The sequence below is a fragment of the Quercus lobata genome, chromosome 4 (assembly GCF_001633185.2).
Source record: "Quercus lobata isolate SW786 chromosome 4, ValleyOak3.0 Primary Assembly, whole genome shotgun sequence".
Classification (NCBI taxonomy): domain Eukaryota; kingdom Viridiplantae; phylum Streptophyta; class Magnoliopsida; order Fagales; family Fagaceae; genus Quercus; species Quercus lobata.
Genome location: NC_044907.1, coordinates 67,438,554 through 67,464,900, shown reverse-complemented (window position 1 = coordinate 67,464,900; position 26,347 = coordinate 67,438,554).

The following is a 26,347-nucleotide window of genomic DNA, read 5'->3' as shown; positions in this document are numbered from 1 at the left end:
GCCAAGGCCCCCAAGCCAGAGTGTAGCTCCATCACTGTGTTTCATCCAGAAGCAACTTCTAATCGATTTAAAGACCATAAAATAACCCCAAAAAAAAAAAAGTTAACGCTTAATTTCAAAGAAAATGCATTTTCATTAAATCCCAATTTTTATTTTTGCTCATTTGAAGGTCTAAAATTCATCATTTGAGAAGTTTGTCGCATCAACAACCTTTGCTATTGTGGCGTTTCATGTTTATATCATGCTATCATTTAAGTATCTTTGAGCGTTTAATTTCTTTAAAAAGAGAATATATATATATATTGAGAGAGAGAGAGAGAGAGAGAGAGAGAGAGAGAGAGAGAGAGTATGTGTATATGGAAACATACAAAAAATGAAGCAAATCAACCATAGTTTAAAATAAATTTTTTTTTTTTTGAGGGTTTCAGTTAGCTCAACAAGTAAAGTCTCTGATGGTTGTATAAGAGATTTGGGATTCAATTCCCGCCTACACCAAAAACTGATTTGTGTCTTGATTTGATGATATGAGCTATTATCAAGAGTAGACGCCAAAGGTTGAAACTCTAAAAAAAAAAAAAAAAAAAAGTTTAAAATACTTTACTCATCTATTTCATATGTAATTCATACTTTACTCATACATTTTATATGTTTATGCAAATTTCAATAGAGTGTATGGTTACCAACACAAACTTTATAGCAACAAGGGTCACGAAAGCAACAAATTGGTTGCCCTTGTCTGCTTTTGACAAAAGTTAAGAACGCCATCAATACGATCATAAAAATCTTCACAAAAAAATTGTTTGTAGCTCTCCATTAACACTTGCTCTTAAAATTCTTCAGATAGCAAGTGTTAGCTGTCTTCAGTTGTAGAATGAAAGGTATATAATTTTTTATAGAAAAATATGGAATTGGCACCACTAATTGAAAATGATTGTGTTCATAAATAGGTGAAAAAATAATTTTGATATGGAAACTCTTGGGAACACACCAAAGAGCTCATTTATTGAATTTTCGTTTTTCCACCCTTATTGAATAGTTTAATGAACATTTCCTCTCTCTCCACATAAATTGTCATTTCTTAATCCATTAACATTAGTCGTTCATATATGATAAGAAAGAAATGGGAGGTTTTGTCTTTTTTATGGTTTTATTAATTTATTTGTTCTTTTTTTATTTATTTTTTATTTTTTAGGATAGCAGATGCACGGTCTAAATTTGATTTAGAAACCTAAGTATTTTTTTCTTTATATAACTTATGTGCCTTGGCTAAAAAAAAAAAAAACTAAACTAAACTAATGTGACTTGACAATAAAGTATTCATATTCTATTTGCAAGAATAGAGAGGATGAGATTAGTTAGAGTCATAAAAAGGAAGATAAATGGATAGAGGAAGAGTGATATTAAAGTAGATAGTAGTGGGGAGATGAAAAGGTAAAAGGGAGGGAGAAAGGTTGGAGAAATTGTAACAATAATTGTTGGAAAATGAATAATAAGAAGATAATTTAAAAGATATGATATTTTGATTGTTAAATAATGGAGTTTTTAATTCACCTTAAATGAGTAAATGTTGAAAAAATTATAAGAAAAATTGTAAAGAAAAAGAATAATGACATGATCACTGATATACTCAACTAGGGTGCAGCAACAATAGATGGTATACATAGATTTTTAATGATATAGATGATATGACTAAATTTAAATGTTGAATAAAAAAAGATGAGAAGAAAAAGAGAGAAAAAAAATACACAGCAATAAACACCAAATTAATCAAGTCGTCTTATGTAATAGAATACCATTATATTCTTATATACTCTTTTTTATAATGCAGTACGATAACCTTTAACAATCAAATGTGATTTAAAAATCCAAGTATTTTTTTTTTATATAACTTATGTGCCATGATTATAAAAACAAAAAACAAAAACAAAAACAAAAAACTAATGTGCCTTGACAATAAAGGTATAAAATTCTATTTGCAAGAATAAAGGGGAATTGTTGATTGTTCAATCTATTAGTAAATATTAATCTCATGAGAGCTTTGATTACATATACATACTTACTAGTTCCTATACAAGTGATGCCTAACAGATAATTTATTTATACTCAAAAGATTCAATTGATTAACTAAGACACACACACACACATATATATATATATATAGAGAGAGAGAGAGAGAGAGAAATGAAGCAAATCAACCAAAAGTTAAATATTTCATATGCTATTCTTACTTTACTCACATATTTCATTCGTTGCTTTACTCATACATTTTATATGTTTTTGCAAATTTCAATTGGGGTGTATATGAGAGGGATGTGGCCCGCCACAAGTGTTGCAGCAACATGGGTCACGATAGCAACATATTGGTTGCCCTTGTGTGCTTCTGATAAAAACTAAGAATGCCATCAATACGACCATAAAAACCTTCACAACAAATTGTTTGTAGCCTTCCATTCACACTTATTCTTGAAGTGTTAGTCTTCTTCAGTTGTAGAATGAATATATGGAACTGGCATCACTAATTGAAAATACTTGTGTTTATAAATAGGTGAAAAAATAATTTTGATATGGAAACTATTGGGAACGCACTAAAGAGCTCATTTATTGAATTTTCGTTTTTACACCCTTATTGAAGAGTTTAATGAGCGCACTCTCTCTCTCTCTCTCTCTCCCCACATTAATTTTCATTTCTTAATCCCTTAACGCTAGTCATTTATTATATGATAAGAAAGAACTGAGAGGCTTTGTCTTTTTAGGGTTTTATTTAGTTATTTGTTATTTTTCTTAGGATAGCAAATGCCAAGTCTAAATGTGATTTAGAATCCGAAGTATTTTTTATTTTTATAACTTATGTGCCTGGATTATTAAAAAAAAAAAAAAAAAAAAAATGTGCCATATCAATAAAGGTATTAGAATTCTATTTCCAACCACTGCCACTTGGTGCATGGTACTCCACGATATAAGTACTTATGGGGTTTGGGGGGCAAGAGCCGGGGTTCAAGGCTCCAAGAGGGAGTTTCACACATATATACACTTAGATTAGGTTAAAGTAGAATTTTATCTTGTATCAAAAAAAAAAAAAAAAAAAGAATTCTATTTCCACGAATAGATATGAATTGTTGATTATTAAATCTATTAGTAAATATTGATCTCACGAGAGCTTTGATTATATATACATACAAGTTCCTATACAAATGATGCCCATTATGCTCAAAATATTCAATTGATTGGCTGAGACTTTTTTGTGGCATACTTTGATTGAATCAGGATGTATATTGTTTAATTATGTGGAAGTTTGCTTTGCCCTGTTATTTTCTTGATTTGTTTTCCTTATAATCCTTCACTAATGATTCTTTATTAATCTCACTATTATATTGAGATTTTCAGATAAAGGAACCTACTGGCAAGCTAATTCAAGGTTTTCATGATTGCAAATTTGAGTTTAAAGCTCAAAGGAAAGGACTTTATCAATTCTGTTTTGTTAAGTTGTGAATTTCCATAGGTGTTTTAATGGCATTATTCTGTGCCAAATTTATTTTAATTTCATGCTTTTATTTTCTTGTATTTTGTGGAGTTTTAGTGTATGGTTTCAGAGTTAGAGAAGCCATGCTAAATCAATGGAACTCAGAACTGACTCGATGGTGTGTTGTGACTACAGCACCCTCAAGTTTGCATGTGATGAGCACTTGAGGAAGATCAAAACTCAGAGTTGGAGTACTCGCAAGTGCCTCTGGACAGTTCATATTTTTATAATAAGTTGAGATTCTTTTTCCTCTATAAATACCCGCATTTTCCTCAAAATTGTTGGCAGAGATTAAGGGTTTTATAAATAAAAAACACCCACCTTGAGAGAGTACCACCATTCACTTAAGAGAAAAATCTTTATAGCCTCATTTCCTTCCCTCTCCCAATTTACAATTACATATCCATGAGAGGAGATTCTAACCCTCGCCACTTAGATTTTTGCTTGCTGCTTGGACATTTTGGAAGCATTGGAGTTTGATCACATTTTCAACCGGTAAGGCTTAGTGGTGCAACTAGGCAGTGTTACAGGATCCGAAAAGCTCGTCGAAGACAAGTTTCCAAGAAGTCCATTGGTAATTAGAGCATGAAGGGCTTGAGTATATTGAGTAGCTTAGGCTTGGAGGGTCTTTGTGTATTTATGTAATCCAACTTATTTGCTAGTTGATCATTTCCTACTTCAAGGTACAAAGAAAGATTTTTGCGCCCAGTTCTCTAGTATTGGGTGTTATCTATGGTTTGCTCTCTCTTTACCTATTGCCCTTTGCATTATGGCATTGTTCAATTATGTTTATCCCTGCAAATTAATAGTAGCATGCTTGGTTAATTGGTTAATCACATAAATTTCACATTAATTGTGATAAGCTTAGAATTGATTACGCTGTAATTAAAAGTTGGGGGGGGTCTAAATCAGCACCTAGTAATTAGGCGTGCAAACTTTCATGTTTTGCTAACCAGTCTCCCTACCATGGAATTATTGACATTGGTGTACTTGTTGACCCCTTTACATACTTGATCACCATGCAAAAGATGGTGATGAAAAACCATTCACCCACTAACTATAAATAATCAAATCACGACTCCAATCCATATAAACAAAAATGTCTACAGGCTTGGAGTAAAGGGAATTTTATCAGGTAGACTCCATTTGGATGATAAAATAATCTTTTTTTTTTTTTGAAACCAAACAAAAAATGATTTGAATATGATAGTTGGGTAACGTTTATTGTTCACACTTAAAATAGCAACCTTCGGCCATAAACATAAATTGTTAACATAAGTGTGATGCCGCGATCAAATCAACAAATACCAAAAAAAAAAAAAAAAAACAAAATAAGGAAAAGAAAAAAGAAAAAGAAAAAAAAACATTAGTGAACGTATATTGATTTTCCTCCCATGTTTTTAGAATTCCTAATCTACAGATTTTATACAAATATTGTTACCATGGAGAGAAATATGAAAATTTCTTTGAAAATTTTTGATTCAGTATACATACTCTATGAATAGAATTAATTAATTCATCTTCGAATTATACTAGCTTGTAACCCATACATATGCATAGATATAATAAAATACACATAATTATAGTATTGTGTAGAAGTATAATAAATTTAAAATTTTAATTATATTTTTTCTAAGATAGATGCAAAGAATTTCAATTCTCAAGGATAAAGAAATTGTAAAACATAATCTAGTCTTAAGAAAATTTATAAGATGACAATCTGTTATGAACTCAAATGCAACCTTCATATTCACTTCAACTTTAGCTTACATGTTTTGTTTTGTTTTGTTTTTTGTTTTTTGTTTTTTTTTTTCCTTTTGAATTTGTGAAAATATTTTGAGTTATTCTTACCCTTACACTAGAAATTTCTATGTTCTTAGTTCAAATTCTTTTTGTTTTGCCTTTATTTTATTTATGCTTTTAATGTTTTTAGCTTAGATTCCTTGCTTTTTCTTTCTTATATACAGAGATTCATGAGTGTCATCGATATCTACAACGCCCCCTCTCTCCGCTGATAACAGTGACTATTGTAGTGGTGGAGGCATTAGTGGTGTTTATCAGTAATTGGTGATGACCTTCGGTTATTTTAAGTTGGAACAATTTGTGGCATTAAAATAGTCAATGAGAAGAAACAAGAGTTGGGCAGAAAAATAAAGAATTAAAATAAATTAAATAAAAAAAATAATGCTGAAGTGAAAATTGTAAAGCCTTCAAAGTTGATGTGTCATAATTTGAAAAAGTCAGCAAAAAGTCAAACATTTTCAATTTTATATATACTAGCTTAAGAAGTGCAGTTGTATGATTATGTACTAGTTGAGAATTGAAAATATATGCGTTTTAAAGTAATAATTAATGAAATTAGCATTCTAATGAGAAGAAGAAAATGAATATTAGTTATGAATAGTGCACCATTGTTTTTGTTTGATGGAGTTTTTTTTCTCCTGCTTTATCAATATATATGAAGTTGGAACCATTTTTTGTTAGCATGAACAAAGTCATGAAGAAACACAATCATTGGTGTAAGCAAAAGCCAAGGCCCCCCAAGCCATAGTGTAGCTCCATCACTATGTTTCATCCAGAAGCAACTTCTAATCGATTTAAAGCCCATAAAATAAACCCCCCCCCCCCCTCCCCCCCAAAAAAAAGTTAACGCTTAATTTAAAAGAAAATGCAATTTCATTAAATCCCAATTTTTATTTTTGCTAAGTTGAAGGTCTAAAATTCCTCATTTGAGAAGTTTGTTGTGTCAACAACCTTTGCTATTGTGGTGTTTCATGTTTGTATCATGCTATCGTTTAAGTATCTTTGAGCGTTTAATTTCTTTAAAAAGAGAATATATATATATATATATATATGTTGAGAGAGAGAGGGAGAGAGAGAGTGTGTGTGTGTATGTGTATACGGAAACACACAAAAAATGAAGCAAATCAACCATAGTTTAAAATACTTTACTCATCTATTTCATATGTAATTCATACTTCACTCATACATTTTATATGTTTATGCAAATTTCAATAGAGTGTATGGTTACCAACACAAACTTTATAGCAATAAGGGTCACGAAAACAACAAATTGGTTACCCTTATCTGCTTTCAACAAAAGTTAAGAACTCCATCAATACGATCATAAAAATCTTCACAACAAATTGTTTGTAGCCTTCCATTAACACTTACTCTTAAAATTCTTTAGATAGCAAGTGTTAGTCGTCGTCAGTTGTAGAATGAAAGGTATATAATTTTTGATAGAAAAATATGGAATTGGCACCACTAATTGAAAATGATTGTGTTCATAAATAGGTGAAAAAATAATTTTGATATGGAAACTCTTGGGAACACACCAAAGAGCTCATTTATTGAATTTTCGTTTTTCCACCCTTACTTAATAGTTTAATGAACATTTCCTCCCTCTCCACATAAATTGTCATTTCTTAATCTGTTAACATTAGTCGTTTCATATATGATAAGAAAGAAATGGGAGGTTTTGTCTTTTTTATGGTTTTATTATTATTTTTATTTTTATTTTTTTAGGATAGCAGATGCACGGTCTAAATTTGATTTAGAAACCTAAGTATTTTTTCTTTATATAACTTATGTGCCTTGGCTATAGAAATAAAATAAAAAAACAAAAACAAAAACAAAACTAATGTGACTTGACAATAAAGTATTCATATTCTATTTGCAAGAATAGAAGGGATGAGATTAATTAGAGTCATAAAAAGGAAGATAAATGGATAGAGGAAGAGTGATATTAAAGTAGATAGTAGTGGGAAGATGAAAAGGTAGAAGGGAGGGAGAAAGGTTGGAGAAATTGTAACAATAATTGTTAGAAAATGAATAATAAGAAGATAATTTAAAAGATATGATATTTTGATTGTTAAATAATGGATTTTTTAATTCACCTTAAATGAGTAAATGTTGAAAAAATTATAAGAAAAATTGTAAAGAAAAAGAATAATGACATGATCACTAATATACTCAACTAGGGTGTAGCAACAATAGATGGTATACATAGCTTTTTAATGATATAGATGATATGACTAAATTTAAATGTTGAATAAAAAAAGATGAGAAGAAAAAGAGAAAAAAAAAAATACATAGCAATAAACACCAAATTAATCAAGTCATCTTATGTAATAGAATACCATTATATTTTTATATACTATTTTTTATAATGCAGTATGATAACATTTAACAATCAAACATGCTTTAAAAATCCAAGTATTTTTTTTTATATAGCTTATGTGCCTTGATTATAAAAACCAAAAACAAAAACAAAAACAAAAAATTAATGTGCCTTGACAATAAAGGTATAAAATTCTATTTGCAAGAATAAAGGGGAATTATTGATTGTTCAATCTATTAGTAAATATTAATCTCACGAGAGCTTTGATTACATATACATACTTACTAGTTCCTATACAGGTGATGCCCAACAGATAATTTATTTATACTCAAAAAATTCAATTGATTAACTGAGACTTTTTGTGGCATACTTTGAGTGAGAACAGGGATGTATATTGTATAATCATGTGGAAATTTGATATTGGGGTGTTTCATGTTTGTACCATGCTATCATGTAAGTATCTTTAAGCTTCTGATATATATATATATATATATATATATATAGAGAGAGAGAGAGAGAGAGAGAGAGAGAGAGAGAGAGAGAGAGAGAGAGAGAGAGAGAGAGAGAGAGAGAGAAATGAAGCAAATCAACCAAAAATTAAATATTCCATATGTTATTCTTACTTTACTCACATATTTCATTCGTTGCTTTACTCATACATTTTATATGTTTTTGCAAATTTCAATTGGGGTGTATATGAGAAGGATGAGGCCCGCCACAAGTGTTGCAGCAACATGGGTCACGATAGCAACATATTGGTTGCCCTTGTGTGCTTCCAATAAAAACTAAGAATGCCATCAATACAACCATAAAAACCTTCACAACAAATTGTTTGTTGCCTTCCATTAACACTTATTCTTGAAGTGTTAGTCTTCTTCAATGGTAGAATGAATATATGGAACTAGCATCACTAATTGAAAATACTTGTGTTTATAAATAGGTGAAAAAATAATTTTGATATGGAAACTCTTGGGAACGCACTAAAGAGCTCATTTATTGAATTTCCGTTTTTACACCCTTATTGAAGAGTTTAATGAGCGCACTCTCTCTCTCTCTCTCTCTCTCTCTCTCCACATTAATTTTCATTTCTTAATCCCTTAACGCTAGCCATTTATTATATGATAAGAAAGAACTGAGAGGCTTTGTCTTTTTAGGGTTTTATTTATTTATTTGTTATTTTTCTTAGGATAGCAAATGCCTAGTCTAAATGTGATTTAGAATCCTAAGTATTTTTTATTTTTATAATTTATGTGCCTTGACTATTAAAAAAAAAGAAGAAGAAAAAACGAAAACAAAACTAATGTGCCATATCAATAAAGGTATTAGAATTCTATTTCCACGAATAGATATGAATTGTTGATTATTAAATCTATTAGTAAATATTAATCTCACAAGAGCTTTGATTATATATACATACAAGTTCCTATACAAATGATGCCCATTATGCTCAAAATATTCAATTGATTGGCTGAGACTTTTTTTGTGGCATTCTTTGATTAAATCAGGATGTATATTGTTTAATTATGTGGAAGTTTGATATTAATGAACTTTATATTTTGTTTTGTGGACATCTTTGCGCTGTTATTTTCTTGATTTGTTTTCCTTATAATCCTTCACTAATGAATCTTTATTAATCTCACTATTATATTGAGTTTTTCAGATAAAGGAACCTACTGGCAAGCTAATTCAAGGTTTTCATGATTGCAAATTTGAGTTTAAAGCTCAAAGGAAAGGGCTTAATCAATTCTGTTTTGTTAAGTTGTGACTTTCCATAGGTGTTTTAATGGCATTATTCTGTGCCAAATTTATTGTAAGGTGTAATTACACATAACCCACCTATGGTTTAGGCAAAAATCATTTTACCTACCCGTGGTTTGAAAAGTATCACTTAACCAACTTGAGGTATGTTTCCATCAATCTCCGTAACCAACCTCAGTCCCAGCTGTTATAAAAACACCTCTTAACCCCCAAAATACAACATAACACGAATCAAAACACCCAAAACTCAAAAACTTTTCGAGAGAGAGACCTGTGGTGAGATCAACGTATTCTTCATGGTTTGGAGTGTCTGGAGGGGGAGAAAACACAAGTTTCGCAACATCGAAGCTAGGGGAGGTAGTTTCGGTAAAGAAAATCAAGGTATTTGTGTCTGTTCTCGATTTAGGGTTTCAGATTTTGTAGAAGTGCTAACTTTCTGTGTGAAACTCTAAATTTAGGCTTCCTAGGAATCGTGTTTTGTTGATATGTCTTCATCAAGTGGTAATTTCTCGGGTTCATGTGGGCATATGTGCAATGAGCAGACTTGTGTTTTGAGAACAAGTTTGAGTTTGTACAATTTTGGGAGAAGATTCTTGGGTTGTAGCCATTATAAGGTTGGTCCTAAGTGTCTTTCTTTGTTTGGCTTGATAACCCAACCTGTCTTCGTGAGAATGAAACTGCACCTTTGGCTTTAGGGAGAATGTCTAGGCTTCAAAGTGCTCTCCAACTTGCCAATGAGAGGGAAAGGACAGCTCTGAAAATGGCAGAAGAAGCTAGGCAAATGGCAGAAAAGGCTCTTGAAGAGGAAGCCAAAGCTAAGGAGAGGGAGAGAAAGGCTCGAGCTGTCTGTGCAAAAGCTAAGGAAAAGGCCATGTTTGCTAAAGAGAAGCAGAGAATGTGGAAGTTTGCATGCATTTTGTCATGGATCTTTTTTGTTCTTGTTATGTTGTTGTTGTTGTGTTTTGGCTCAATTGAGTTCTCTGGAGTGAAGAGACCTAGGTTGTTGCACTGAAGTAGTTAATTGGTTAGTAGAGATAGTTATGACAATGGTGTTAATGAATTTGCATTGTAATAGCACTAGCCTACTGATGTAATGTTTTGATGTGTCAATGAACAAAGAATTGGTCAATTATTGAGTATTGTTTTGTGCATACCATAACAACCATTCAATGAAAGAAGTATTGGTCATGCCACTAGTCTCCAGGCATATAATGAAAGAAGTATCGGTCAATTATCAATGACCTGGGCATACCATCACAATCATTCCACAATAACAACTTCCAGACACTCTATATTGAAAAATCTACTTGGACACAATCTGTAATAGCAATAAATAAATATCCATATAATCCAGTTTGGACAAATAATGTTCCATACAGTTATCTGCACATACCATAACAACCATTTCACAATAACAACTTTCATACACTCTATATTGGAAAAATTTACTTGGACATAATCTGTAGCAGCAATAATAAAACTTCCATATAATTTGGTTTGGACAAATTATGTTCCATACAAACTGTTTTGGACAAATGATGTTCCATACAAACTGAATTGAATAAATACCACAACTTCCGTACCATAATACCACAGAATTTCATACCATAATAACAACCTGGAGTGTATAATAACAACCTAGAATGTATTGTAACTTAACTTTTAGTAAATTACAAAAAAGCACATTCCAAGGTCAACTACATATATATATATATATATATGTATGTATGTATGTATGTATGATAATTACAAAAAGGTGATTTTTTTTTTTACACTAATTGATAATTACAAAAAGCTAACAATGGTCTTCACAAAAAACACTAACTGCAAGCCCACATGTTCCCACTAGATTTATTCCCAATGCTGGCATGCGTACACACTAGCTTCATTTCTTACCTTTACTCTTTCCACCCACTGAATTCATTTTTGGTGGCCTTTGTGCAGCAAGCTGTCCTCTAGTCCTCACACCACCAGTGCTCCTATTTACAGGTGAAGGCTACAAAATAAAAAATAGATTCACTTGTTAAAAAATATCCCAGTTTACACAACCATCTAGGAAAGAGGTAACTCAACTAAGTTACCTGTGAAGAACTTGGTAGGGTATCCCAGGTCTCCCTAGGTGTGTGAAACTCTGGCTGTGAGGAAGAGAACCATCCTACTCTCATGTGAGATGGCCTAGCTTGATTTCCTTGCTATGAGGATGAAGGCTGAGTGGCAGACCTCATGTTGTAAGTTTGGGTAGGCTGCTAGAATGGTGGCTGGGGTGCAGCCTGAGGTGCAGATCCAAATTTGGTACTAGGTGCAGGCACCCTTCCCCTTGCCTGCAACAAAACCTAGTTTCAGTACATTAATACCTTTGTAAGTTTAAAAACAAGTTTTTTTTTTTTTTTTTTTGCCATTTGCATCTCAATTACTTAAAGCTTTTTCTCTTTCAAGCCTCTGTCTCCTCTACCATGGTGTCTCTCCAGTGATGCTAGCCTTGCACCCTCTTGAGTTATGCCCTTCCTTTTTGCATTTCCCATACCTTATAGGTCTGTTCAGCCTACTTGCTTTGTAAGGGTTCCTAAGCTCATCAGGAGCCTTCTTTCTTTGCTTGGGTGGCCTGCTTGGTGGTTTGTATATGTGAGGCGCTAGGGGAGCAGGCTGTCTAGTCTCAGCCCATTCTAACTAGCCAAGTATGGGAGGAAGTACCTCCTTGTATATCTTCGTGTAAGTTTCTTTGTGGTAGCATGGGTGGGTGTAGGTTTCTAATGTCTCAATGTTTGTATAAATGGCAGTTATGGCATGTTTGCATGGAATGCAATTTAAGTCCTAATACCTACAGCTGCATGTCTTCTTGACAAGATCAACTACATGCCTCTCATACTGACTAGCTACCTCATAAAGGAAACTGTCAGCTGGGGTAGAACTAAATGGCTTGCTTTCAACCTTCAATTTCTCCAACTTAGCTTGTATGCTTGGACACAACTTTCCAACATACTTCTGTATCCCTTTCCTTTTTGTGTAAAGCCTAGTCATAAGGCTAACCCTAATCCACTCCAACATTGCCAAGATAGGCTTGTCCCTAGACTTTAATGTCATTGAGTTAAAAGACTCACTCAAGTTATTTACCAAACAATCTGTTAAGGCCCTAGGAGTGAAGTGTGACATTATCCACTGTGCAGGTGCAATGTTTGTAAGATACTCATATGCCTTTTTATCCAAATCCTTTATGTACTACATGCATCTCTCAAACTCCCTTACTGTTGTGGCAACAGCACACCTCCACAGTGCATCCTTTAGCTCCAATCCCTTGTGATCTACTTTGAAGTTGTTGTAGATATGTTTCACACAGTATCTATGCTCCACAGTAGGGAATAGTATCTCTATTGCAGGTATAAGCCCCTGCAAATAACCAAACAAACAAACAAAACATGTTATTTCAGCAAACAAACAAAACATGTTAGTTCAAGTGTAACTGAACAAAACTTGCATACCTTTTGCCTATCAAAAATGAAGACCAACTGAAGCTCCTCTGGCCTCCCTATATCATCAGCAAAAATTTCCAAAAACCATATCCAAGACTCCTTGTTTTCTTGTTTCATAACAGCCATGGCTATTGGAAAAATGTTGTCATTTGCATCCTTGGCAGTGGCAGATAAGATTTGCCCTCCAAATCTGTGCTTTATGTGATAACCATCTAAACCTATAAATGACCTATATCCACCTAAAAATCCTAACTTCTGAGCATTGAACCTAATATACATCCTCTTAAATTTTGGCTGAGAAGTCTCATCAGCCATTTCTGTCTGTAGTATAACCCTACTCCCCTTGTCTACAGTGTTTATCATTTGTACATAGTCCCTAAGGACACCATATTGCAGTTGCTCATCTCCATTGATCAAATCCTTTGCCTTTCTCTTTGACCTATACACTTGATTTACACTTAGGTCAACAAATAAATTTTGCATCATATGGTTGTTTACACCACTCACCTCCCAATTTGAATATTTGCTAAAATCCTCAATGAACCTTTTAGCAATATAAGCTGATGTTGCTTGGCTATTTTTAAAAGACTTGGGGCAAGTACAGTCATTTGTCAAGGTCTTAATATGAAATGTTAGCTCTCCACTTATTTGAGATGCATAACATCTCCACCCACACTCATTCTTATAGTGAACTGATATCTTGGTTCCCTCAAAGCAACTCTGAATACCTTTGCATTAGGAAACTTCATCTCCTTCTTCAGTACAACATTTCTCATGTCACTTTTAGCATTAAACTCTGGCTGCTCAGGTACCTGCTCATCATCAGACCCATTCATGCTTACCAGGTCATCCTCAAGAGCTGGCTTAGCCCACTCAAGGTCTGCATGGGGTGCATTGCTTGATTCTGGGGCTGTATTGGGAGCATCACTTAATTTTGGAGCAGAACCTTGTGGAGCTGAGTTTGGAGTAGCAAATATGTCATCACCAAAGTCATCCTTCTTTAGGCCTTCATTTAGCCAATCATCTTCATTATCTCCTTCAACATTCTGTTCTTCAACCTTTGCACCAACCTCAGAATCCTGCTCTTCAACTCTATCACCAACATTATCAACATCCTCAACGTTCTCATCATCTTCTTCTTCCTCCAATACAACTTCATCATAATCACTCTCCACATCTATTTCATCCCTCCCTCCATCACCACCTACACCATCATTTGCCACTCCCCCTCCATCAGGATGCCCAATTGCCAATGGCTTCACATCTATGTTAGTATAGATTATGATTTTGTTAGCTAGCCATGTCTTATGAAGGGTAGTCATGTTCACCACATCTACATCTGTTTTTATGTCCCTTATATCATCCTCTACATTACCTTCAGGAAGTAAATACCTATATCTATTGTGTTCTTTAGGAGCACTAACTAGATGACATAAATCTCGAATTTCAAAAAAACTTAACTTATCAGGGTCAATCTCTGTCAATGTATTTACAGACCCACCCACATATTTAAGGGTTGGGTCCTCCACAAAACACCCCCAACATGAATTTCAATGTCAAATATGAAGTTAACCATTTGCAATTAAAATAAGTAGTTTGTTTTAATTAAGTAGTTTGTTTAAATTTAGTAGTTTGTTTAAAATAAGTAGTTTGTTTACATATTGACATGCTGAAAACGACAACAAGCCAAAAGAGACAACACATGACCAAAGAACCACATATAGCACATGCAAAACCAGATTCCCAACAAATTCATAGGGACCACACTACCCACAGTTCACAAACAAGTGTAATCACTGACAAATAAACTTGATTCTTTCAGGTATGCGCATTATATAAAAAACCATAGCAGTACATTAGCTACATCCTAAGCGATTCTACATATAAATAGCAAAATGCACATTTAACATACACCAATTTTGACAAAATTTTACAAAGCGATTCTACGTGGGTGGGTCGCGGTAAAAAATGCCATCAAGAACCCAAATGCAAATCAACAATAGTCACACATACCTTCCCATAGCTTTGATGTTGCAAAACTTGTGTCTTCTCCCACTCCAGACACTCCAAACCACAAAGAACACGTTGATCTCACCACATGTCTCTCTCTTGAAAAGTTTTTGAGTTTTGGGTGTTTTGATTCGCGTTATGTTGTGTTTTGGGGTTAAGAGGTGTTTTTGTAACGGCTGGGACTGAGGTGGGTTACGGAGATTGACGGAAACATACTTCAGGTGGGTTAAGTGATACTTTTCAAACCACAGGTAGGAAAAGTGATTTTCGCCCAAACCATAGGTGGGTTATGTGTAATTACCCCTTATTGTAATTTCATGCTTTTATTTTCTTGTATTTTGTGGTGTTTTAGTGTACTTGGTTGGTTTCAGAGTTAGAGAAGACATGCTAAATCAATAGAACTCAGAATTGACTCGATAGTGGGTTGTGACTTCAGCACCCTCAAGTTTGCAAGTGATGAGCACTTGAGGAAGTTCAAAACTCAATCAGAGTTAGGGTACTCGTGAGTGCCTCTAGATAGTTCATATTTTAGAATAAGTTGGGATTCTTTTTCCTCTATAAATACCCGCATTTTCCACAAAATTGTTGGTAGAGATTAAGGGTTTTATAAATCAAAAACACCCACCTTGAGAGAGTACCATCATTCCCTTAAGAGAAAAATCTTTATAGCCTCAGCTCCTTCTCTCTCCCAATTTGCAATTACATATCCATGAGAGGAGATTCTAACCTTCGCCACATAGATTTTTGCTTGTTGCTTGGACATTTGGGAAGCATTGGAGCTTGACCACATTTTCAACCGGTGAGGCTTAGTGGTGCAACTAGGCAGTGTTACAGGATCCGAAAAGCTAGTTGAAGACAAATTTCCGAGAAGTCCATTGGTAATTAGAGCATGAAGGGCTCGAGTACATTGAGTAGCTTAAGCTTGGAGGGTCTTTATTTATTCATGTAATCCAACTTATTTGCTAGTTGATCATTTCCGACTTCAAGGTACAAAGAGAGATTTTTACGCCCAGTTCTCTAGTATTGGGTGTTATTTTGGTTTGCTCTCTCTTTACCTATTGCGCTTTGCATTATGGCATTGTTCAATTATGTTTATCCTAGCAAATTGATAGTAGCATGCTTGGTTAATTGGTTAATCACATAAATTTCACATTAATTGTGATAAGCTTAGAATTGATTACGCCGTAATTAAAAGTTGGGGGTCTAAATTAGCACCTAGTAATTAGGCGTGCAAACTTTCATGTTTTGCTAACCAGTCTCCCTACCGTGGAATTATTGACATTGGTATACTTGTTGATCCCTTTACATGCTTGATCACCATGCAAAAGATGGTGATGAAAAACCATTCACCCACTAACTATAAATAATCAAATCACGACTCCAATCCATATAAACAAAAATGTCTACAGGCTTGGAGTAAAGGGAATTTTATCAGGTAGACTCCATTTGGATGATAAAATAATTTTTTTTTTTTGAAGCCAAACATAAAATAATTTGAATATGATAGTTGGATAACGTTTATTGTTCACACACTTGATTCTCACCAAAAAAAAAAAAAAAATTGTTCACACTTAAAATAGCAACCTTCGGCCATAAACATAAATTGTTCACATAAGTGTGATGCCGCGATCAAATCAACAAATACCAAAAAAAGGAAAAGAAAAAAGAAAAAAAAATCATTAGTGAACAGATATTGATTTTCCTCCCATGTTTTTAGAATTCCTAATTGTTACCATGGAGAGGAATATGAAAATTTCTTTGAAAGTTTTTGATTCAATATACATACTTTATGGATAGAATTAATTAATTAATCTTTTAATTATACTAGCTTGTAACTCATGCATACGTACAAACATAATAAAATATACATAATTATAGTATCGTGTAGAAGTATAATAAATTTATAATTTTAATTATATTTTTTGTAAGATAGATGCAAAAAATTTCAATCCTCAAGGATAAAGAAATTGTAAAACATAATCTAGTCTTTAGATGTTGACATGTATCTTTTTTTTTTTTTTTTTTTTTTTTTTTAAATTTAATCCCATGCGTTACAATGGCAAAAAATATTAACTCCATGGATCTTAATTTAACGGCATAAATTTGTTTACAAGTCATGTTGTAGATATATGGATCTTATATTTCCAAATATATATCTTGGAACGAAGGCATTGTGATGCAAATATCACCTTTGTCGGAAAAAATTAGTAATAAATGAAATTATTTTGGTCCATTGAAGCAGTTGCTCATGTTCTTTAAGCTCTATTTTCCTAAGAATGTATTGATTTGTTACACTTTCAATAAAGCAATAGAAGAGAGACATGGAATTTTTTTTTTTTTTTTTTAAGAGAGCTTCAACTTATGGTGTATGTTTCTGATGATAGCTTTTTATCATCAAACTAAAACACCAATCGGTTTTTGATGTAGGCGGGGATTAAACCCCAAATCTCTTATTCAATCATCTGAGATTTTATCAGTTGAGCTAACTGGAACTCACAGAAACATGATTAAAAGAATGGAACAAAGTAGTACTTGATCTTAGTATATTGCTGGAATTAGTTCTAAAGTGCTCTTTCTCATACCAAGAGAAGGGCTACATACAGTATTAACTTGTTATTTTAAAACCTTAGGCCCCTTGCTTGCATAAGAGTATTCTCATCAAAGATTTCAAAAAATTTAGCATTTACCATCTCAAAAACCTACTTTATTAGTTTTAACACTTCACTTTACAATACACTCAATATCAAAGATTTTATATTTTTTTACCACTTCATTAAAATATTAATTTTTTATTCTCATTCACATCTCTTTCACTACTAACAAACCCACTACCACTACTAACATACGTTGCCACCACCGCCCCCAGCCACAGCCACGGCCACCACCACCAACCACACCCTCAACCTCAACCCCCAACCACCAAAAAAAAAAAAAAAAAAAAAAAAAAAAAAAAAAAAGAAAGAAAAAAACCCACGGCACAAACCACAGCCAAAACCCACCACAAAACTGCCACAAAACCGTAGCCAAAACCCACCACCCTAGCAACCCCGATTTGAACCTCAACCCCGATCGGAACCCACTAGCAAACCCACCAGTAGACTCATCATACCGAACCAAAACCAGATTGATGAACCAAAACTCATCACACATACACACACACACACACACACAAACCCAGTAGATCGGTGACCCATGACCCATGACCCACGACCCACGACCCATGCCGAACCAAAACCACGACCACAAACCACAGCTGAAAAAGAAAAAGAAGAAACCTCCATCGGAGGACGACCCACAACCCAAAATCAAAATCAGTCATTAGACCCACGATCCATGACCACAATCACCAAACCACAGCCATTGGCAGCCCACAATCGTCGGACCATAATCATCGGCGAACCACAATCATCGATGAACCACAATCGGCGAACCACAGAGAGTGAAGAGAGAAGAAAGAAGTGAGAGAGAAAAGAGAAACAGCCATTGAGATGAATAAAAAAGAATTTTTTTTTACAATTCAGCTACAGTACGGTGTCAAAGATAAGATTGTACTATAGCTGAATGTTAAAAAATTTAAGATTTAGCATATTTAATGTAAAGGTGTTTTATTAATTTGAGGTGCTAAAAATGCTAAAAAATAGCATTTAGTATTTTTAGCACCTTTGATAATAATGCTTTAAGTCTCCTCTTACAGGACCTTTAAGGCTTCTATTTCTAGGAAAATTATTTTTATATCTTTATATATCCAATTATCAAGGAGAATAGCCCATAAGAATTTGGCAAAGACCAAGAATTACTCATTCTTTTTTTTCTTTTTCTTTTTCTTTTTTTTGATGAACAGAATTACTCATACTTAACATGCTAGTTTTGCCCTTCTTTACCACTCCTCTATTGTGAGAATAGAGAATATTCTAAAGCCATCTTTAGTAAATGTTCTTGTAAGAATATTCATGGATAAAATGAACAAACTAATAAAATTCTCATAATAATAGAAATATCTCGTATCATCCTTAGGAGGTCCATAGAAACACTTGCCTCTTTGAAATTACAAAACACACAAACCAATTTTCATATGCTTTTTAATTATTGAACTTATGAAATAAAAAAATAGATGACATTTTGTTAAGGCCAAATTAGTATAAACCTTTGACTTTGATTGAAATTTTGGGTGAGAATTTTCAGTTGAACCAAATAGAGGCAAACTATTCATATCTAATGAAATGAAATGTAAGCATATGCTATAGATCAGAAGGCATACAAACTTGTTCACGCAACACAACATCCTGAATGGCAGTTTCAATGTCACTGGCATATTTAACATAAGTATCGAGTGGCTAGAAGATGCATTCGGAACAGGTACTGCACTTTTGTACTCTTCATGCAAAATATTGGAGCCAGATCCTTAGGAAAACTGGGTCAAAGACTCAAAGTGCTTATGTTCATTTTCATCAATGTCATAGTGTTAAATCTTCTGCCCAAAAAAATAATAATAAAAATATATATTTAGATGACAAATCTTCTACCCTTTATATATATATATATATATATATATATATATATATATATAGGATAGATGATCGAAACAAAAATGCCACAAGACATGGAAGTCTAATTTTGACCAAAGTCTAGCCAAAACAGGCAAGATTGTTTAGCGGACTTTTGTAATCCAATTTCCAATGACATCACAAGGAAATTATGCCATCTTAACAAATTTATAAAAAAAAAATTAGCAATTCATAAAAGGATACCAAGTTCCTGGCTTGAGAGATTGTAAGTCAACATGATTCCAAATTAATACATATCAACAAAAAAAGTCAGAGATGATATACACCTTTTTTTTTTTTTTAGTGTTTCTAGAAATATTGGGAAAAGTATTTATTAATATGCAGTACAAAGAACATGAATAGCAGAGCCATGCATTATGAAACCTTGCTTTAGAACCCAAGAAGTGAAACCAATATATGATGGAATAAAAACAAACCATGGAACCATATTAGAATAAACTGAATTATGATTTGAGCTAAATAAAAATAATTGAAAAGTAAATGACAGTTTCTACAATTGAATTAAAGTCATGAAATTTAAATTTCATTCCAAAATAGCATATTGCCTAAAGATGATGTGCATAGCTGCTAAAAAACAGAAAACAAAAAGATTCACAATAAAAATATGCATAGATTGATTAAGAATTTAGGCTTATAGTCTAGAATTAATTCAGATAAGCATTTAGAAGGTGGTCACCTCCAAGGTAATTGCATATAAAGAATGCTTCATTCTAATCCTTGATCACATATATCCCTAACTCATTTAGTTGGGTGGCACAAATGTTTCAAATGTATAGAAGTTGTCTCCAAACTTGCAGTGCCACTTCGTGAAATCCCAATCAACGGTAGCTGAATTGGGCAAGGCTCTCGTGTGGTGGCCCTTGGATTTCTCACTCTTTAGGTCTGTTGGATACTGCTTATTGCTGAAAACTAAATAATGTCGTGGGATCCAGTTTTAAAGTGTTTTTTTTTTTTTTTTTGCTGAAAAAAGTACTTGCAGGTTTTGTGAACAGTGCACGAGACCCACTGTTTTTCGTGCATTCCAAACGCACACTTTGTCAATCTAAGTTTTTTTTTTTTTTTTTTTTTTTTTTTTAAATTTTATAATCTAGCATTAGAGAGGGAGATGGTGTTTAACTTTTAAATTATTTTTCATGGGACTCCTCAATTTTTTCGTTGTTGTATTTAATTGCAACAAAATTAAGAAAACTGATTTCTTGACTTTTGCACCAAATAGCTCTTTTGGCACAAAAATTTTAAAAACTAGATATGACAAGTAGTGTAAAATTGAAAATCTAATTGAATTCCCTCTCAGATTTGGCTATATGTGTGTATATATATATTATAATATAATATAATATAATATATAAGAGAATTTATATCATTTTAAGTAGTAGATTAATTAGTCTGAAAGTCAAATTTTTACAATTGAAAGAAATTCAAGGAAGCTACTCCACATAGTCCGAATTATAGACTAGTTTTTTGTAATATTCAAGCCACATATTTATTTTTTTATTTTGAGAAGCCATCCAAGCCTCTAATGAGAAGGTATATCATATTTCAAGTTTATACACCTAATTCTCTCACACATGTACATGTGAGACCCACATATTATGATGGGAATTGGGTGTATTCGCTTGAAACATAATATCCTTTTGCTTTAACCGACTACTAGTTTGGACATCCTTTCAACCATGCAGAAGGCACATGAAGATATGGTAGTGGAGCCCACATGTTGGAGTGCTCCATTCCACTTCCTATAACAGAAACACTAGATCTTTTCCCTAAACATGTCACCTACCCCACACACAAAAGAAGTCAAGGAGCAACTTCTCTTTACCTAATTGCTGCTGGGACATTACATGTTACGCCAATAAACGTATGTTGCAGTTCATTCTTTGTCAAGCAACGGGATAATGCTAAACAACTATCATTAGTAGAAGAAAGAAAGTTTTTTTTTTTTTTTTTCCTTAAAAGTAGAAATGATTTTCCACATAAATTTTGTGTTCTTATGTATGTAATTGCTATTTAAAAAAAATTAAATTTCATTAAAAAAATGGCTAAAAGGCCACCCATGTACACAAGAAGGGTATAATGAAACATTAACATTAAATGCTAAAAGTACATTGATCAAGGAAATCAGACAATAAAAAAGTTTCGAGAAATAAAAGCTTCATGTCATGAATAAATCTTTTGCAACCTGAAAAGTCCGAGCATTCCTCTCCCACCAAAGACCCCACATGAGGCAATTTGGGGGGGGGGGGGGGGGGGGGGGGGGGTGGGGGTGAGGTGGTGGCACCATGATCCAAATCGCAATACATCACCTAATGACCTTGCCTTTCCAACTCACCAAAAGCTCTGCAACACCTTTTGGCATAACCCAATGCACTCCAAACAATGAAAAATCCATGGTCCAAATCTACATTAGTGTTAGTTATGATTATTAGAATTAGTTAAAGTCTGTTATGCTAGTGTTGCGTCATGTTACAAACAATAGATTCTTGGAAGACATTTCATTTACTTATATTTGCCATATGAACAGGTAAGGTTGGTAAGTTCAAAAGACTGCTAAGAGTAATATTGCCTCTTAATACAACCTAAGACATTGGAAACAAAATTCACTTTTCAACCCAGAATGGCAGCCATGTCCACCCCAACCTCCCCCACTGAGGCAATGGGAAACCACTGTAATCCTCATACTGTCAACTGCCTCCCAGAAACTAGATAGTTAAAAACTTAACATTACTGCCCCCCCTTCTCTCTTTTCACACTTCTCTGCCAATTTTTCTATCAAAACACAGAGAGATAATGAATCAGGTTTTCAAACCATACATCTCAAGAACCAAAAAATAAATAGATTCATGACTTCAAGCCCTGTCCAGGATACAACCAGAGGTCAAACTGTGGTGAAATCATATTTAATTTAATAATTAATTAAAATATAAACATATAGATAAATTTGTAAAAATAGCAAAATCGAAAGAAAATAAACAACATAGGAATCAACTTCATTTGATGGAGTAGAGCCAACTTCCATTTACATTTCAATCCATAAGATTAAAACAACACCAATTTTCAAATAAACAGCACATCATTCCAAATTGTTCCAACACTAAAGCAAGATCATGACACAAATTCAATAAAACAGTATAGTGCATACGAATCCAATACAAAACATAACATTCAATAGTTATACTGTATAGTGTATGCAATAATCAAATAACATAATAGAACCTTCACAGAAATTTCACAACAACAACAACAACAGTTCAGAGGTTCAATCTCAACCTCATGTGGGTGCATGAGTTCTGCATTTACCTTCCAAGGAATAAAAAAAAAAAAATAATAATCAACATGCTTTACAACAACTAAGCAACTAAAGACGCCAGTATGACTGCCAAATACAAGAGCAGAGAATCTAATTCTGCTATTGCAACTCCAAATCCATTTCCTCCATTTTTACTAACAATAAATTTTCCAACATGCGAAATAAAAATTCCCAATTTATATGGTCATGCATCTTCAAAAGCAAAATGAAGGCAAGTATGAAGGACCTTTTTTGGTATGTAATAATAATTGAAATAAAAAGCACTAAGAAAGGTAAGCAACCCTAGTACATTGTAAAAACAAGAATAACATGAGGATGTATTTAAAAAGAGCATGCTCCTAAAATTCAGAAGTAATACCAATTAAAAAAAATCAGTAAGTAAAAGACAATCCAGTAAATTGGTAAAGGGCATTTATCAGCATCCATCCATGCATACAAATATCTTAGAAACAGAAATTTAATGTCAAAGTAGACAATACGTGATCTTACAAAGTCCAAGCTCCTTCCTCAAAAATGCAGCAGTGCAAGACATAAAGTTTCCAATGTGGGCAAATAATTGCATACTATCTATTATATAGTTGGGCCTTTAGGCTAGCTTTTTGAAAACCTTGTGTTGCCTCCATCATTACGATATTAATAAGAGAGAGAGTAGCTTAGTTCAGCCATCAGCATGAAATTACTTCAAGTCAAACAACCGATATTCATGATAGCAATATGTAATGGTCCTAATGTAAGTTAGCATTCTTTCGAATAAGTTCTAATAAACTCTTCTCCAACTATGGTCAAATGAAAGGCTGATGCATGTTCATCTTTCTAGTGTATTAATATTATCGTGTTTGATGCCCTTCTTTAAGAGTACTAGTGTTGATGGTACGTCCATGCTTTTATTAGACGACTTAATTTTAATAAGCATACTATAATGTTAATCTGTCAAATATTACTTACTGTTAAAATAGATCAATTTAATAGCAAAAACTTGAAAGTAAACACATTTCCACAATATCACTTACATTTTATTTTATTTTATTTTATATATATATATAAAAGAATAATTTTATTGAAAAAAGAATACTTCATATTTTATAAAAATGGACACAAAGAAGCCTAAAGAATTGCATCGATATTTTAGTTATAGTAAAATAAAAATCAAAGTTTCACAAATGATGATTTATGAGAAGGCCATTTTATTAAATGATGCAATAATTTGTTTGCTGTCTAAAACTCCATGCTGCGTCCGTGAAATCACTTGGAAATTCCCAATAATACTTTCCAACGACATCATCACCTGTTACAGCATTTAGCTGTCCATTCACAGAGTGCATACCTACACTGTCAACAGATTGCATAATTTATCACTTATAGGTAAATGATGTCCAAGTAGGGCCTAGAACAAGATTGTTTCATGTAATGATTATGGTTCCAGGATGAAAGACGATTTAGTTAATGAAGCAAATTTTTGGTCTACTGAGTGGGCAAGACATCTCTTTCATTGACTAGATTCGGAAAATAGGAATAGGAGCCATATTTTACTTCCTTTGTCTAAAAAAAAATTTCTCCGTTAGTATCTATAGATAAGTGATAACGAATAACTTTAGCAACTAACAGATCCTAACAGAAAAAAAGAGACACAATTATGAAACCTACAAATGAAATTCTGTAGTTTAAGAAAACAATTACATGGCCTACAAATACACTTAAATAACTTCATTCAATGTCAAAAAGAAGGTATAGGTAAATCATCAAATCAACTATTATCAACAATGGTGTAGCAATTGGTCAGCCACTCAAAATGTTGTAGATGATCGACAATAAAGAACTCCTAACTTACATTTCCAAATGATAATAAAATTGAGGGATAATTACCTATTAGCCTTCATGTGGTTTGCACAGATTTAACTTTGTCCACCTAAACAAAAATTGTCACTTTGAATGTGCAAATGAGAGTTACTGAATGGTTCAAAAATTGCTTAGGAAAAGGGAAGACAAAAAAACAAAGAAAAAAAAGAAAAAGAAAATTGATTTTACGCATTACAGATGATTAAGCTCAAGAATCAAATGAAGTTTTACAAAGAGAGAACTTAAGACATTAACAAATGAGCAAAACACAGCACCAAAAACATGAAAATTTGACCATTTAATGATATATCTAACACATAGTATGACCATTTCATTATATGCATGATAATTATCTCTAAATATTGGATAAATTACTATCTAAAACAAGCAACACAAAATAGACAGCAGAAAAAAATAAATGAACCACACAGCAAACAGGCAAAAAACATGACACATGTTACCTGCAAAAAATATGATTAAGTTGCCCTTCAGTTCTGCACTATCCAATAAAATAGTTCAAAATCATGTATGCCATAAATTAATTATAAATTCAATTTGCTATGCTAAAGGTCGGAAATTATGGCCTAAGCTAATGTGGTACCTTTTCTCTGTGAGTGGTCCCAGAAGTGATAGTAGTAACAGAGAACTATGGTACATACTACATAGATGAAAAAAGTAAAACAGAAATCCAATATGTATATAACAAAAACATAACCAAAATAACCCCAGTAAAAGAAAAGGAATAAACCTGTATAGGGAGACATGGATGAATGCTTCAACCAGTATCCCTCAGCCACAACAAAAAATAGCAAATATTAAATAAATAAATTGAATTAAATTAAATCAAATATATTAGTATGGAATTAACAGAGCGGGCAGTCCAGAGGTGAAGTCTGGTGAGAAGGCAGAGATTTCAGTGTGAGAAGCGAGGATAAGGTTTTTGGGGAAGTATTTGGGGGATCACTCTGAATGTCACTGAAGCTATCAACCATAACCAATATCAAGGTTGTTGCCGCTGCTCTGTCTTCTTGTTTTGCTCTTTAGGTTTCAGTTCTTTTGGGTTCTCACCACTCTCCAAAATAAGTGGTCAACAAAAGCACTGTTCACACAGTTGCTTCATTCTCTGCTTCAATGGGATAGTGAAAAAGTGGCAAACTCTCCTTTATTTATTTATTTTATATATAGAGGATTGATAATGCACAATTAAATTATGAAATGGTGTTCTACAGGGTTGTAACTCATCTGACAGTTGACAAGCAAGTGCTACATTGCTCAAGCTTTTATCTACATTCAAGTGGGCCACCATTCTCTTCTCCTAGGTTCAAGGGGATAATTTTCTTTTGCACCCTTTTTCTGGTCTCCTTTATTCTGTCTATTCTGTTAAAATATCCTTTTCACCTTTCTCATGCTTTCAGAGGAGAAATTTATTATTGTTTTATTTATTTTTTTATATATCCTTTACACCAACAGGCAATGGATCATTTTAATGCTCCTGATAGTGATGATTTAGAACAAAGGCCAAGTTACGCCCACAAGCGATGGAGAAATAAATTATCAATTATCCTCTATTTGGTACATGTTTGAAAAACTTTTGCAACGCTTTATTGCTCATGGGCAAGACCCTAAGCTCAAGAAAACTACAGAGTACAAGCAATTTTTCAGATCTACTAAGTTTTCCAATAAGTAGCAATTATGCAAGTTTACTCAAAAAAGGATGAAAAAGTACAAGCAGACCAACTGGTAAACAAAGAGGCTTAATTA